Below are 14,627 nucleotides of genomic sequence, written 5' to 3'. Positions count from 1 at the left end.
GCAGGGAAAGGAGAAGTCCAGGTGAGCTGGTTGTATTGTACAGAAACCTTACTGGGACTGCAGAAACAAACCATCCTGATGCACAGGAAGACTAGCACATATGGCAGAAGACTAACTTGGCTTAGCAGGGAACACAGTGAGCTAAAACACAAAGAGGAAGCTTACAAGAAGACAAATGACTAGGAAGGAGTACAAGAGTATTGCTTGGGTATGCAGGGATGAAGTCAGGACGGCCAAAGTGCAACTGGAGTTGCATCTAGCAAGGGATGTGAAGGGTAACAAGAGAATTTCTACAAGTGTGGCTGCAAAAAGTGGAAGATCTGGGAAAGTGTGGATCCCTTACTGAATGGAGGAAGCAACCTAGTGAAAGATGATGTGGAAAAGGCTGAATTACTCAATGCCTTTTACCTCAGCCTTCACAGGCAAAGTCAGTTCCCAGACTACTGCACCTGGCAGCAGAGTTTGGGGAGGAAATGATCAGCCAACAGTGGCAAAATAACAGGTTAGGGACTATTTAGAAAAGCTAGATGTGTACAAGTGTGTGGGGCCAACTGCAATGTACCCCAGAGTGCTGAGGGAGTTGACTGGTGCGACTGCACCATTAGCTTTGAAAACTCTTTACGATCAAGAGAGGTCCCAGATTATTGGAAAAGGGCAAATATAGTGCCTATCTTTAAAACAGGGAAGAAGGAGAATCTGGAGAACTACAAACTGGTCAGACACACCGCAGTCCCTGGAAAAATAATGGAGCAGATCCCTCAAGGCATCTATTACTAAGCACTTGGAGGAGAAAAAGGTGATTAAGAACAGTTACCAACCTGACTGTCTTCTGTGATGAGTTGACTAGCTTGGTGGATGCTGGGAGAGTAGTGGACATGATATACCTTGACTTTGTTGTGGGAGACCATATCAAAAGCCTTGCTATTCTCACAAGCAAGCTAAGGAAGTATGGTTTGGATGAATGCACTGTAGGGTGGACAGAAAACTGGATCATTGGTCTCAGAGGGTAGTAGTCAATGGCTCAATGTCTAGTTGTCAGCTAGTATCAAGTGGAGTGCCCCAGGGTTCAATCCTGGGGCCAGTTCTGTTGAATATCTTCATCAATGACCTGGAAGATGGGATGGAGTTCAGTAAGTTTGTGGATGAGACCAAACTGGACAGAATAGTAGATATGCTGGAGGGCAGGCCTAGGATTCAGAGAATCAGATAAATTGGAGGACTGGACCCCAAAAAATCTCATGAGGTTCAATAAAGACAAGTGCAGAGTCCTGCATTTAGGACACAACAATCCCATGCACCAGTACAGGCTGGGGGCTGACTGGCTGGGCAGCAGCTCTGCAGAAAAGGACCTGGGGGCTCCAGTGGACAACAAACTGAATATGAGCAGCAGCGTGCCTTTGTTGAGAAGGTGGCTAATGGCATACTGGTCTGTATTAGTAGGAACATTTGCAGCAGATTGAGGAAAGGGATTATTTCCCTCTATTTGGTGCTGGTGAGGCCACATCTGGAATCCTGTGTCCAGTTTTGGGCCCCCTGCTACAGAAAGGATGTGGAGAAGTTGGAGAGAGTCCAGTGGAGGGCAATGAAAATGGTTAGGCGGCTGGAGTACATGACATGAGGGAAGGTAGAGGAAACTGGCTTATTTAGTCTAGAAAAGAGAAAACTGAGGGGGAATGTAATGGCAGCCTTCAGCTACATGAAGATTGGTTCCAAAGAGGATGGAGCTAAACTGCTCTTAGTGGTGGCAGATGACAGAACAAGGAGTAACAGCTAAGCTTAGGTTAGATATCAGGAAGCTAAGCTTCGGTTAGATATTAGGAAAAACCTTCTCACTAGGAGGGTAGTAAAACACTGGAACAGGTTACCCAGAGAGGTGGTGGAATCTCCATTCTTGGAGTTTTTTAAGACCTGGGTAGACAAAGCCTTGGCTGGGATGATCTATTTGGGGATGGTCCTGCTTTGAGTAGGCAGTTGGACTAGATGACCTCCAGAGGTCCCTTCCAACCCTGATTTTCTATGATTCTATGAAATTTCAGGCACAAAAGTGTCTTCTGACATTCTTTGTATGTAAACTCCCAATGGATAGTTTAGCAATACCCTCAAGAATTACAGTAGAAAGGGCATGGCCATGAAAAAGATGGGAGAGGTTATAACTGTAAGATTCTCGTCAAATGTAATGACAGTTGTGGAACTAAAACTCTGCCTGGGTTTAATCACAAAGGCCATGTCCACACAAGCATGGATATTTGTTTCCCCGGGGACAAAAAGCAGCTTTACCTGAGGTCCTGGGGCCTCAGGGAGCTGCAGCCAGAGCAATCCTGCTGCTCGGAGCCTGTCCAGCAGTCAGAGTGTGGCTGCAGCTGGCCAGGCTCCAGTTTTGGACAGTGTGTGCTGCCCCTGTGTGCACTGCTCCACTTTTTTGTTGTGCAGATTTTTTGACACTGAGATCTCCTGGGCTCAAAAAACCTCCCAGTGTAGAGAACAGCTAAAGGTGTGGTATGTGGCGCCGTAGATGTGTCTGCAGCACCACATACTGCACAGCCATGGTTTTCTGGACACGGCCTAAGGGTGTAATATACAGCTAGTTATTGTATTAACAATTGAATGACAAGCAAACATTTCTAAACTGCCCTAGTGTTTTCCTGGTGTCAGCTGATATGAGCTCATATCATTGTTCTGTTCTGTGCTGGGGAATATGTTGTGAGAAACAGCAGAAACCATTTTGCAAAATGTTGCTGTTAGCTGTTTTCTATAGGTGCAAGAGTGACTGAAAATTTAATAAGGCAGACATACCACATCCGTCATAAAACAGAAAAAAAATGAAAAACTAGAGTCACCATTAAAACATCAAGCCTGATCCTTCAGCTTTAACCCCCAGCAGCTAAATTCTGTTCTTTATCCTGTTGTAAATTAGAAACAATTCCATTTATTTCAGTGGGGTTGTACTTACACAAATCAGAAGTAGCTAAGACTAGAACCAGACCCTGAAGTATCAACATCACTGAACTATTCAGTGGTAAATCTTCAGGATCAGGATTATTGTCCTGGTGAGTCAACAAAAAGTCCTGAGTTAGCTGGAATCAGTTGTAAACTATTCCATTCTTTTAAATAATCACAAGTCTTCAGCTACTGAGCCTCCAGACAGCTCTGAATAATGATAAATTGCTATATATGGAGGTAGGAGCAGGTGCCTGGTGAGGTATCACAGTGATTAATGATTAAAAAAATAACTGATATGCAGATAATACCACATTTAGAAGAGTTGTGACCACTAGTGAGAACATTGATTTAATTCAAAGAAGCTGGTGAGTTTAGAAACATAGACAATTAGGTTCAGTTTGGGAAGTCTAGATTACTGTGGAAAAACAATCTGAAAGGCAATCTATAAGGAGTGGAATAGATCTGGAAAATAATGATCAATTAGAAAATGACAGGACCATCAGACTGTGATAGATTACACAAAGTTCAGTAAGAGTTTCCAAAACAACAGAGCATCAAACAGTGGCCAGTGTGCTTCTTGAAGCGAGCTGAAAATTCTGCGCATCCCACAGGGAGAAGGGAAGGAATAATCCTTTCTTGATGCCTCTGGTATGACAGCTAAAATGCTGAGTCCAAGTCTGGATTCCACACTGACGTGCCAGACAGAGACTAGAGAAGAGGAACGGAAATGACCAACAAACTGGAGAAACTACTTTTAAGCTCTATTTGGCTCTTTTCATCTTTTTTTTTTGTAACAGCTGACCAAGTTGGAGAACATGGAGACAAACTCAGAGCCAAAGCTGGAGACCAGAATTTATCACAAGAACTAGTGGTAAGGGGATAAAATTAATTATAATAAACAAGTTGAGTGTATTTTTACTGCTTGAGTTCTCTCCTCTCCTCACTCTATCCTCCTCCTCCATCATCTTTGTTAGTTCCAGATGGTTGTCTCTATAGTCAACGCTTCAGGGAGGGCTCAGATATTTCTCTTGGTTCTCTACAGCACCTGGCACATTTTTAGACCTTGTCCAAATAATAATCATAGAACCATAGAGAAGTAGTATTGGAAGGTACCTCCAGAGGTCTAAGCCAACCCTCTGCCTGATCCCTATCCAAACCATCCTATACAAATCCATAATTTAAATTCTTCATAAAACTACCATCAGCCCTGACACAACCCAAGACATAACACCCTAATCTGCCATAGATAAAGCAGGGAAACCATGCCAACCAACATCCTGCTTCTATAAAAGGTTGTTAATACACAGTCAAGACACCCCAGGTAGAGGGCCATGCCCCGCTGCTACAGAGGAAGCCAAACACCCCCGCAGTCCATACCAATCTGACCATGGGGTAAAATTCCTTCCTGCCCCCAAATATGGCAATTGGTTTGACCCTGCATGGAGGGGCAAGACCCTCTAGCCAGGCACCTCTGGCTTAAGTCCCAGCAGGAGCATTGGCACACCCCAGTCAAAATCCCAAGCCTTGGCTACAGCCAACACCCAGTGCCTCTGAGGAAGATCTCGAAACACGCTGACACATAGCAGAAAGGGGGAGGGGGCAACCAGCAAAGCCCAGAAGCATGGGAAACTACCACAGTAGAACATGGGCATAGCTATACCTATGTCATCCCTGACCAGTGGCTGTCCAAGAGAAAATGCTGGCCAAGCAATAGAGAAGAAATTCTTGCTTAAGCTCTTTTGCCTTATGTAACAAGGGTGGTGGTGGATAGACTTGGTCAATATGGAGCCATTTTTGGATTGGCTCTGTATTGTCAAGGACACGGCTCAGAAGAGTGTACCAGCTCCTGAAGCTCTGCGATACAGCTCATATCCACATGCCACCTGCAGTAGGACATCACCATGCTTACAAAGAGGGTTTTGCCGCTGTTCTGGGTAGGTCTCTGAATACCCCCGGGGTGGGACCAGGCCACTAACTTTGATTTTCTGAGGCTTATAATTGGTCTCTGGGTTTAACTTGAGACTTGGCTGCATCTCCAGCTCTCCTTCCAGACTGTAGCAACGCCATCCTTGTATGCTTTTTTTTTTCTTCATGGACTGCATGAAAACACAAAATCTTCTAGTGTGGCTATTTTTTCATACACGTTTAAAAATTTCTTTTGCAGCTAATTTTTCCTGCAACTTTAACATTTTCTTTCCACTAAAACCCAGTCACATGGATGTTCACAGAAAGCAACTGCAGAAGGACAAAAGCCTTGTTGGAGTGAATTAATTATACAGTTGGGACAAACATGTAGTGTATTTTAATAGTATGCCCCCAACTTGAGTTGTGATTTTGAAGAGAGACTGTAATTTTTTGTTTTTCACTTTTCAAGAATTCCAGAGTTTAAAACATATTGGAAATGTTCCAAGTTTTAAAATGCTCCTCATTTAAGAAAATAAACAGGTAGTATCCATGGAGGCATCCAAATATGTAGTGCGCGTAGGATTACAAACAACATGGAGACTGCTACTTTTCCTTATTTTGGTAAGACAGCAAAAAAGGGCTTTTTCAGAGCCTGGAAGACATTCCATGTTTTCCAGAAAAAAGATTATGCCTGTGTTTTTCAGCATCATGACAAATTTGCCACTGCCTTCTCATCTCATACGCAATTTAATTTCCCTTTGGTGCAGACACATTAAGCTAAAACTGACTTCTAATCATGTCACTTACATTTACATGTTCCCCCCCTCTTAAACTGCTTGAAGTGAGGAAGAATTCTGTTTGACTTTGAGCAGTCTAAAAGGGGAGGCTAATCTTTCAGCTCAGCAGAAATGGCAGCTAATTTTAAACTACCAGTTTCATCTTTCTCCAGCAGAAATGCACATTTTCCCCTACCATAAAATTTTCTCATAATAGAAATGAGACAGTTCCCAGGGGTGTGGTTATCAAAAGATAATCTCACCCCAATCTGATTAGAGGCATGAGGCTCATGCCTCAAAATGCTCCAGGGTGTGATTATCTTATGATAACCATACCCTGTATCATGTCTGATTGATTAACTAATAAAGCCTCAGCATTATTATTCAGGGAAGGAACCAAGATATCAGAAGGAGATCTGATTCTGGCCTAGGAAAGAGCCTTTGAAGTTACTCAAATAGCCCCTCCCTTGGCCTGATTACAACATCTGTGTAAAATTACAGGGTCACTGGATGCCATTTTTAGTTTCTTATTGGCGATTAGCTCACTAGTTTAATAAAGCTGAATCATACCTAGGAACATATTTATATAAAGATAAATTATCACTAGACTGTTCCCTTTGCATGTATATTGCACATCTGAGCTACAAAGCAAAATAGAAATAAGCTTTCTAGATAGAAACTTTTTTAGTTCAGGCTTAGCAGTGGTTTACGCAATAGTGAGTTAGATACCAGCAGTATAGTAGCTGTCTAGCCAAGCATACCTTCTGTTATCCTCTTAGCAATAGCTCTCACACTGCCTGGGACATTAGGACCTATTCTTCTGAGCACTGAAATGTGAGCGCAGGCACTGGGGTAATACCTTATTCAGACAGTTTTACATTCTTCTGGCTGCTAACAACTCCAAGAGATTGTTACACTACCAAGAGATCCTTTCAATTCAGTGTGCTCTTGCCTCACATTCTCTCCCTCCATGTTTGCCCTGTAAGGATGAGTACTAGGATGGCATAGCGTAGAAGCACCCATGGCATCTCCTGCTTACATGGCCCCGCTGCTGCCTGCATTGGACAGAACAGGCAGTCCCTACGTGTAAAAATGAATGAACACTGATTTGACATCAGTCCCAGAAAGATACACAAGCCTATAGCTGAACACTTGAACCTCCCTGCACTGACCGCAGAGTGGCTGTTCTTAGACAACAAAACTTTAAAAATGAACTCAAACAGGAAATTGCAGACCAAAAAATCATCCACAGACTGGATTGTGTTAAATATAACCTAAACCCTATTTTTTTCTGCCCCCTTCCCTATGCTTTGTATTCTAATCACTGCTTTCTATTTAGCAGCTCTGCTTCCTGCAGCCTTTTCACAGCATCTGATGAAGCAAGCTCCCTGCTTATGAAAGCTTGTGCTGTTCATCTCTGGTTTAGTCAGTCTATAAAGGTGCAAATCTACCCTGCCTTCAGATCTATACCAACCAAGACCTGCTTCCCCCCACCCCAATCAAATTAATCTTGAGCTATACATTTAGTGCAGGTATTTGCCCTTATGCACTGCCAGAGAGCAGCAAAGGCTGCAGCGTGGACTGGAATCTAGCCCCTTGACTCCTCATGTAGAGTTTTAATTACAAAGCCATCTCCCCATCTCTGCAATGTTGTTTCCACCCTGTATGTAAAACCAGAGCCAATCAACCAGTTGTGTTATCAGAGGCTGAATTCTGATCTCAATTACACTAGGATAAATCTGGAGTTATTTCTCTGACTTCCGTGGGTCAAGGCCAGGGTTGCTGAGGCATGACTAAGATTGGAATATGGGCCACAATGTACAAAGAGAACATAACCAAGAATTCTCCTTTGTGGTATAATTTCCAAATCACTGAACACAACTGAGATAATGTCACCCTTGCTTTGATTTGGATATATTATTGAAAACAAAGTGTAAGCATTAATCACATTTTTATTCTAAGACCTACAAACACAAAAGAATTTTATCAAAATATAAAGTAATGGAAGTCCCTTCATACTGGGATGTACAGTGTATGTCTAACAAAGGCGTCGTTACAGCCACACTGGACTAGTCTCCTCTAATGAATCATTTGGCAAATTTGCCTGGTCTGTTAATGGATGGTGTTAATCTCTTTAACTAATCAAATAATTGTCTCTTTTATGCTGTGTGGCAAAAATATCTCTGCATTCCTACCAGTGCAGCTTCATCATTGGTAATCCTAGTACAGATGAGGCCCTTGAGGCCACTGATATTTTCAGTATCACACCAGTATCTAACTCCCCTTAGATAGTGCTGGTTTACACAACATGGTAACAGCTACCAAAGCCTGGTTTCCATGACAGTTACTTCTACCTAATGGAGCTGCACCAGTGCTAGCAATGGTATAAAAATGTTGCTATTCCTCTTACCTCATCCTAAAAACAAAATTCCTAGTTCTAAATGCTGGAGAGCAACACAACCCAAAGAGCCAAGCATTGGGCATAACTCACTCTCAACAAAAAGTATTGTCACAATTGCTTATGAAACAAATATCGTATGTGGTAGTCTTTTTTGAACTTCATACTGATTATCTGGCTGTTTCTAATTATTCCTTTACAAACAGGAGAATTGATTTGTACCATGCGCAGTCTAAGGATTCCACTCATGCAAGGTTACAGACACATTTATTTATGAGCATAAGAAAAGTTCCATGGAACCCCCTGTAGGACCAAGGCTTAAATTCCTTTTCCAAACCTGGATGGATTTTACTTCAGATATACAAGGCGAGGCTGGCAGCCATGAGAATGCCTACTTTCCTAAATATCTCTAAATGTGGTTCCTTTTCCTTTGCCTTCAAAACTGCATTATCCTTTCCTGCATCATGTGCCCCTATCTGCTGTTGCTCGCGTTGAGGCAACAACATCTGAGCCACAAGGAATTAAGAACTCTGACCTGAATAATGTATACAGAGAACATGTCAAATAACAAAACAAGTCCACAGCTATTTCTCCATACCCAACAACAATTATCAAAAAATGTTAAAGAGGGATCTGTTCTCACCAAAATCAATACATAAAACTAATGTGAAGTTTCTACAAAAAAACATTTTGGATTTGACAAGCCAAAATTGTGAGGGAAATGTTCAAGAACCAGCATCACTTCATTCTGAGTCTTCACATTTTTCAAACTCATTTTCCCATTTACCCAAAACTTCCTATGGAAATTCTACCCAGTGTATGATCATGTGTAGATAATTCCAGGCAGATTATTCTATGTTTGATGAAGTAGGTTCAAATTTTAACTATGGAAAGTTCATAAATATATAAAAACACTGGCATAATAGTTGGTATATAACACCCTGTAAAATATTAAATCTCAGTATTTCATTCAATACAGTATTTTGGTAAAGCTTCATGTATGTTAGCCTTGGACAAAACATAGCAGTAAAGAATATGATGCCTTGAGTGTGTGAATCTAGGAATTCCTGGTCTGCTGCCCAACTAGCAGTAAGATGCAAGGCTGTAAAATTAATCATGAGAGTTTTTCCGCATTTTTGCTGGCATTATGCTGTATTATATTTGCTGTGTACTTCCAGAGGAATTCTTATAGCTAAAGGTCAAATGCTGAAGCCCTCAATAGATGGCCAAGTACCAGTATTTTATTCTGTAAGCAAGCTCACTGATTCCAGTGGGATGGCTTGCAGAGTAAAGTGCTGCCTTACATGATTCCCATCATGTAAAGGAACTATACATTTTGTAGCTATATGTTTTCTGGAATCTATTTTTGCCTCCTGAATGTTCAAGTGCATGCGTGTGCATGTGCTTAAAGATATTCTTTTCATCCATGCAACAGGAAATGCAGCTTCATAAATCAACATAAAAATACAACCCAGGGAGTGAGACTTACTGCCTAAAGGAAAAAAAGACTGATGCTTTCAACCATGTGGAGGGTTTTTTTTCTTGTTTTTTTAAGTAGGAGTTTTTTGGCAGATTTTTATTTCTTTTAAAAGACCACAAAAGTGGTGCTATTGTTGGATAAAAATAACAGCTGCAAGGAGGCTGAAATTCTTTTTGAGATGACAAAGAACAAAGGAAAGACTCTGCCTCTGGATTTGTTTCTGCCAAACAGCCAAATTCTGCTCTCAGCTCACAAGGCAGGGCTCGCATTGAAGCTACTTGTGTGTCCATATCCTCCTATATTCTAGGACAGAATTAGCTCCGAGTGATTATGTCCAAGGCTGAGAGTCAACTGCCATTGAGTGACTTCTCCTTCCATCAAAACCTAGCAGTAAGCATGATTAATGCTACTGAAGAGCTCATCTATGAGAGACTTCTGTAGGAACTAGATCAAGGCATGTGAGGTCAAGGAGAAAATGGCACTCTTGGACATTATATCTGCTCACTCAACTATACAGATTAGCCACCCAGAAAGGAGGGACAGTGGCTTGGGACACCCGTTGCAGTCAGCCGCACCTTTGCAAATCATAATGTGTAACAATCACTGATCCACTAAGAGAAAAACCAAAGTTAAGAATAGGGTAACTGTCTACAGAATAACAGGATGTCATTTCCCTCAGCCCTTCTTGTGCTCCTGTCACCATATAGCACATGTAACCCTTGCTTTCATTCCAGCCTGCGAGTAGGTGTCATGTCACAGTGAGGGCAATATGGAATTGCAGAAATGCAGTGAACCCAGAGGAGTTACACTGAGATAGCTGCACCTTTGCTATATGAGCAGTATAACCTAAAAAACAGAACACGCTAAAGTTATTTAGAAGTACCGTTAGTGGTAGCTGTAAAATAATATGATAATACTACATGCTGGTAGGCATCAGAAGATCAACAGTGTTTTGAAGGATTGTTAAATCCTTTGTTTTTAGTTCCCAAAAAAACAATAGTTCCTGGCACCCTTGGCCAAGGAACTTGGGGTGACATGTTACACTGAGACCATAGCAATCATGTCACACTGAGACCATAGAATGTGAAGCAGTGTTAAAGTCAGAACGTGCTGTGAGCAGTCACATCTAAGGGTTAACACTGTTTCTTGCCTGCACTGCTCAGACTTGCCACTAGAGAGCTGGTGAGCAAGGGTGTAGCTAGGAGCTAGGACACCTGGGCTAGGTACAGATATTCAAAAAGCCCGAGGCAGAATTGATCTAAGTTGCATGGTTTTCTGTAAGTGGCATAGTTTATATTGGTAGCAAACAGACCGCCCAGCTGCCTTTTGGAGGTGGAGGGGCAGGGCAAATCTTAGATCAGGTTCTGCCAATTATGCTGATCTGCTCTGTCTTGGGCATAGACTGGTTTTGGGTGCTGAACTTCTGTTTTGTTTTGAGTATAGACCAATTTCTGATTACTTATACGGGTAAAAGTGTGATGTCTGTACCTGGCCCTGGGTTCTATATCTAACTGGGGTGGGACTGGGAGTGGTGCATTATAGGATACTAGAGGACTACAGATTGCTTATTTTTATCCCTGTGGAGCAGACTAAAGTCACCCTAGCACAAGCTAGGTAACACAGCCCAGGGTTAACCCTTGCCTGAAGTGGTGCAACCTTGAGATATTCTGAGGGCATTTAGCATGAGTTAATGAGCTTTATACATGTGGCCACTTTTGTTTTATGTGCTCTTAGCATGGTCTAAGTAGACTGTGTAACTTCACCCTTACAGTACACAAATCTTTACTCCGCAATGACTGAAGAGTACCCAGACAAAGTGGAGTGGGAGGACTCTTGAGTAAGTTAACGAATAGTTTCTATGTGGCTTTCATTCATGCACACTCCCACTTCTGTTGACCCTTAGCCTCTGAAATATCGTATCCTGCTTCTATGACATTTCTGACAGTCTTTGGTATATGTCCAGCCTTGTTCCCATTAAAGCCAATGGTAAAGTACCCATTCATTCCACTGGATGCAAACCTGAGCTCTTGAGCTCAAATTCATCCCAAGCCAGAGACCCAATGAAAATTATATTCTTTACTTACATGCCACTTAGGTTCTCAAAATAATACTTACATGGGTCCTAAACTGATGCAGAGGTTGTGCTGGGATGGACATCTCCCTCAGAGAATAGAAATACCCTCATTCAGAAATAGTTTGGCATTTCCTTTGTTCTACCCATGGACAGAGAGATTTTTGTATACTTGGCACAGCTCATGCTCCATACAGGGCTGTATACACTTCTGGTGCTATACAAATAGGCAATAAAGTTTGAAAGCGCTTTTGATGAAGATTGGCTGCATATGTTTCTTGCTTTGGTTAGCATTACAGCCCACCAGCTGCCCCTCTGCATTCCTTTTCTAGTCCAAGCATATAAGGGTTAGCTTGTCCAAAGGAACAGTTCTGGTGAAATGGTATTTTCTATATTTAGAAGCTGATAATATAATTTAATTTGCCTCTAGTTAATGTGCATGTGCTATGGTTAGCTTGGTTTAAGGGCTTTTCTCCACCCAAGAATGGAAGAACTGAATAATTTCATGTTGGACTTTTTTCCTGTTTTGTGGGTAACTTTCAAGTTATATTTTAAGCACAACCTTATGTTTTCTTGGTTTTGCCTTTTAGCTGGGCAACATGCACCCGTGTAGTTTGTAAAATGTAAACCCAAATAAATAAATAAGTCACCCGAGCAGATTGTAGAGCTGAACAAATAGCACATGGGGTGGAAAGGAGGGAGAGGATATCACAAATGTTTGTTTGAATATGAAAGAGAATTTTAAATGGATTATGTTGGTGACCCTCTGAGCTTGCTTCCTGCAAATATTTGACTGCTTCATCATTGCAGAGAGCTACTATCAAGCCTGTGCAGTCACAAAAAGTGGATGTTAAGTTCTACCTTGGACAACAGACCTTCACGACTTGGTATTTGTGAAACAGCACCCAACCTTCCCCACCCTCTCTGAACCACTAACACCGTGCCGCTATCTCAAACCAAAACAACTAAACCCAGGAAACTATGGAAAAGTGAAGGTGACTAAGTAGGATTAACAAGATACAGCTGCTTCCCTCCCCTACTCTAATTCTTGGATAATAGAAAGCAGCTGTGCTTTTTACCAGACCCACCCACCATTTAAGAAGAGCAGGTTGGTCCTGTTATTTCAATAGTGGTCTCTTCACAGAAGGAGAGACTTCCCCTGGCCATTTCACACCTAAAGTTATGATGAGTATGAGTTCATGTAATGTTATTTCAGTTAAATATAACTTTGGCATCACTCTTTGCATCTACCCATGTGGATTTAATTGCAGGATTGAATCCATCCCTGTTTGTGAAGGGGTGGATCTTTGCATCTAAAACTTCTGGGTATCTGGAACTAACTGTAGCCCAAACCCAGCCCTAACAGCCCCAGAGGGGCTTTATTATAAAATAGATGTAAACTAGGGTGTATGAGCCTGAGTGCTCACTCTGGCTGGTGTGAATCCTGGACTTCTTAAACCTTGATCCAAGGAGGAAAATTAGGCTGGGCATTGCAGTACCTACATGTTAGGCACCTATCCTAAGTGCTTAGCATCCAAATTAGGTGCCTAGTGGCCTTTGGAGGAATGGATGCCTCAGAATGGGATTAATGAGAGCTAACCAACAAAGTGGAAAACTATCTAAGCCGATAGAGCACACCAAGAACAATGCTGTTTCCTAACTCCTGTACCACTCCCAGAGTTAACTGCACTAGTCTGGAAAACGGGCATCTTCCTCTACTTGGGATTCACAATCCTAGAGTTGGATACCTCACCTCTTTCTTTAAAAGACTAAGGGAGAAGTTCCTTTCCCCACCCCCTCAAGGGTATAGAGAGATGCCATCTTTTATGCAGCAGGTCTGTGTTCAGGATGTGGTCCAGGATATGAGAAATCTGGGTTTGGTTCCCTCCTCTACCTGAGAAAATTCAGACCCGCATCTCTTGCCATTGTGGTGTCACTTGGCCCTATAACCGGAGTACCACCTTCAACTCAGAACTGTATCAAGGTTCTTGCATTCAACCTATGTCTAAATTCTGTCTGTTCCTCTTGCAAATCTCTCTATCTTATAGTTTCTCCTATCTAGCCACACAGTTAAAACTCTTGTGAAAGCTCCCATCATTTTGCATTCTGATTGCTGCAACATCCTTTTCTCTGACCTTGACATGCAGTCTTGCCTTGCTGAAATCCATCCAAAATTTTACGAGAGAGATTGCTTTCCCAGCCCATCACTTTCACCATGTCACCCTTCTGTCTCCCACCTTCCTTATCACATTCAACATAAGCTCTTTTCTCTTCACTTCCCAAACATTTCACAGCCCATCCTCACTCCATTTATCATCTCTCCTTCATTACTGTATAGCCAGTTCGCCTTTCCCTTCAGCCTAGCATGTCAGATGCCAGTGCTCACTTATTAGATCATCAAACAGGTCCCTTTGGGCAGTGCTGTGATTCACACTGCAATTCATGCTGCCCCTTCTGCTTGGGAGGAATTCTCAGTAGACAGCTCACTGGCCTCCTTAAAACTCCTCTTTGGTGCTCCATAAACTTGACAGAGATTAATCTGCTGATGTGCTATAACTGCTGCTTGCCATGCTGACCAGTGTTGCCTTACTGTTTCCCACTGCCGTTCACTTCCATCCAATATCTCTTGTCTTAGGTTTGGAGCAAGGTTCATCTTTATTCTATGGTTGTGCAGCATCTCAGCAATGGGGTCCTGATCAGGGGGCATGACCACATCCTCCCCCTTCTGACTATGCAGTCTGAGCAGCAGCTGGGGGCTTTTTATAGTCCTTGAAGGTGAGAATTCCCACCTCCTTCCTTTCTCCTCCCTTCTCAGAGGTATGTCCCTTCCTGGCCTTTCTCCACCCATTCCTGCTCCCTCGTCCCTAAAAATACCTGTCCATTGCTTTATTATTATGAAGAACAGCATTAGTTATCTGCTTAAGAAGGATGTGTGTATGTGGCACATGGCCTCAAATTGTTAACAGATTTTTAATGCAGAGCTAGTAACTGCAATACTATAGCACAACCTCCCCTTGCCTAAGTCCAAATACCAAGGGAAGAAATACTGGACTCAGG

This window comes from Gavialis gangeticus, unplaced genomic scaffold (genome assembly GCF_001723915.1).
Source record: "Gavialis gangeticus isolate Ggan-Ray unplaced genomic scaffold, GavGan_comp1, whole genome shotgun sequence".
In the NCBI taxonomy this organism is placed as follows: Eukaryota; Metazoa; Chordata; order Crocodylia; family Gavialidae; genus Gavialis; species Gavialis gangeticus.
The sequence above is the reverse complement of the archived record's forward strand: the minus strand, read 5'-3'. Positions refer to the sequence as shown.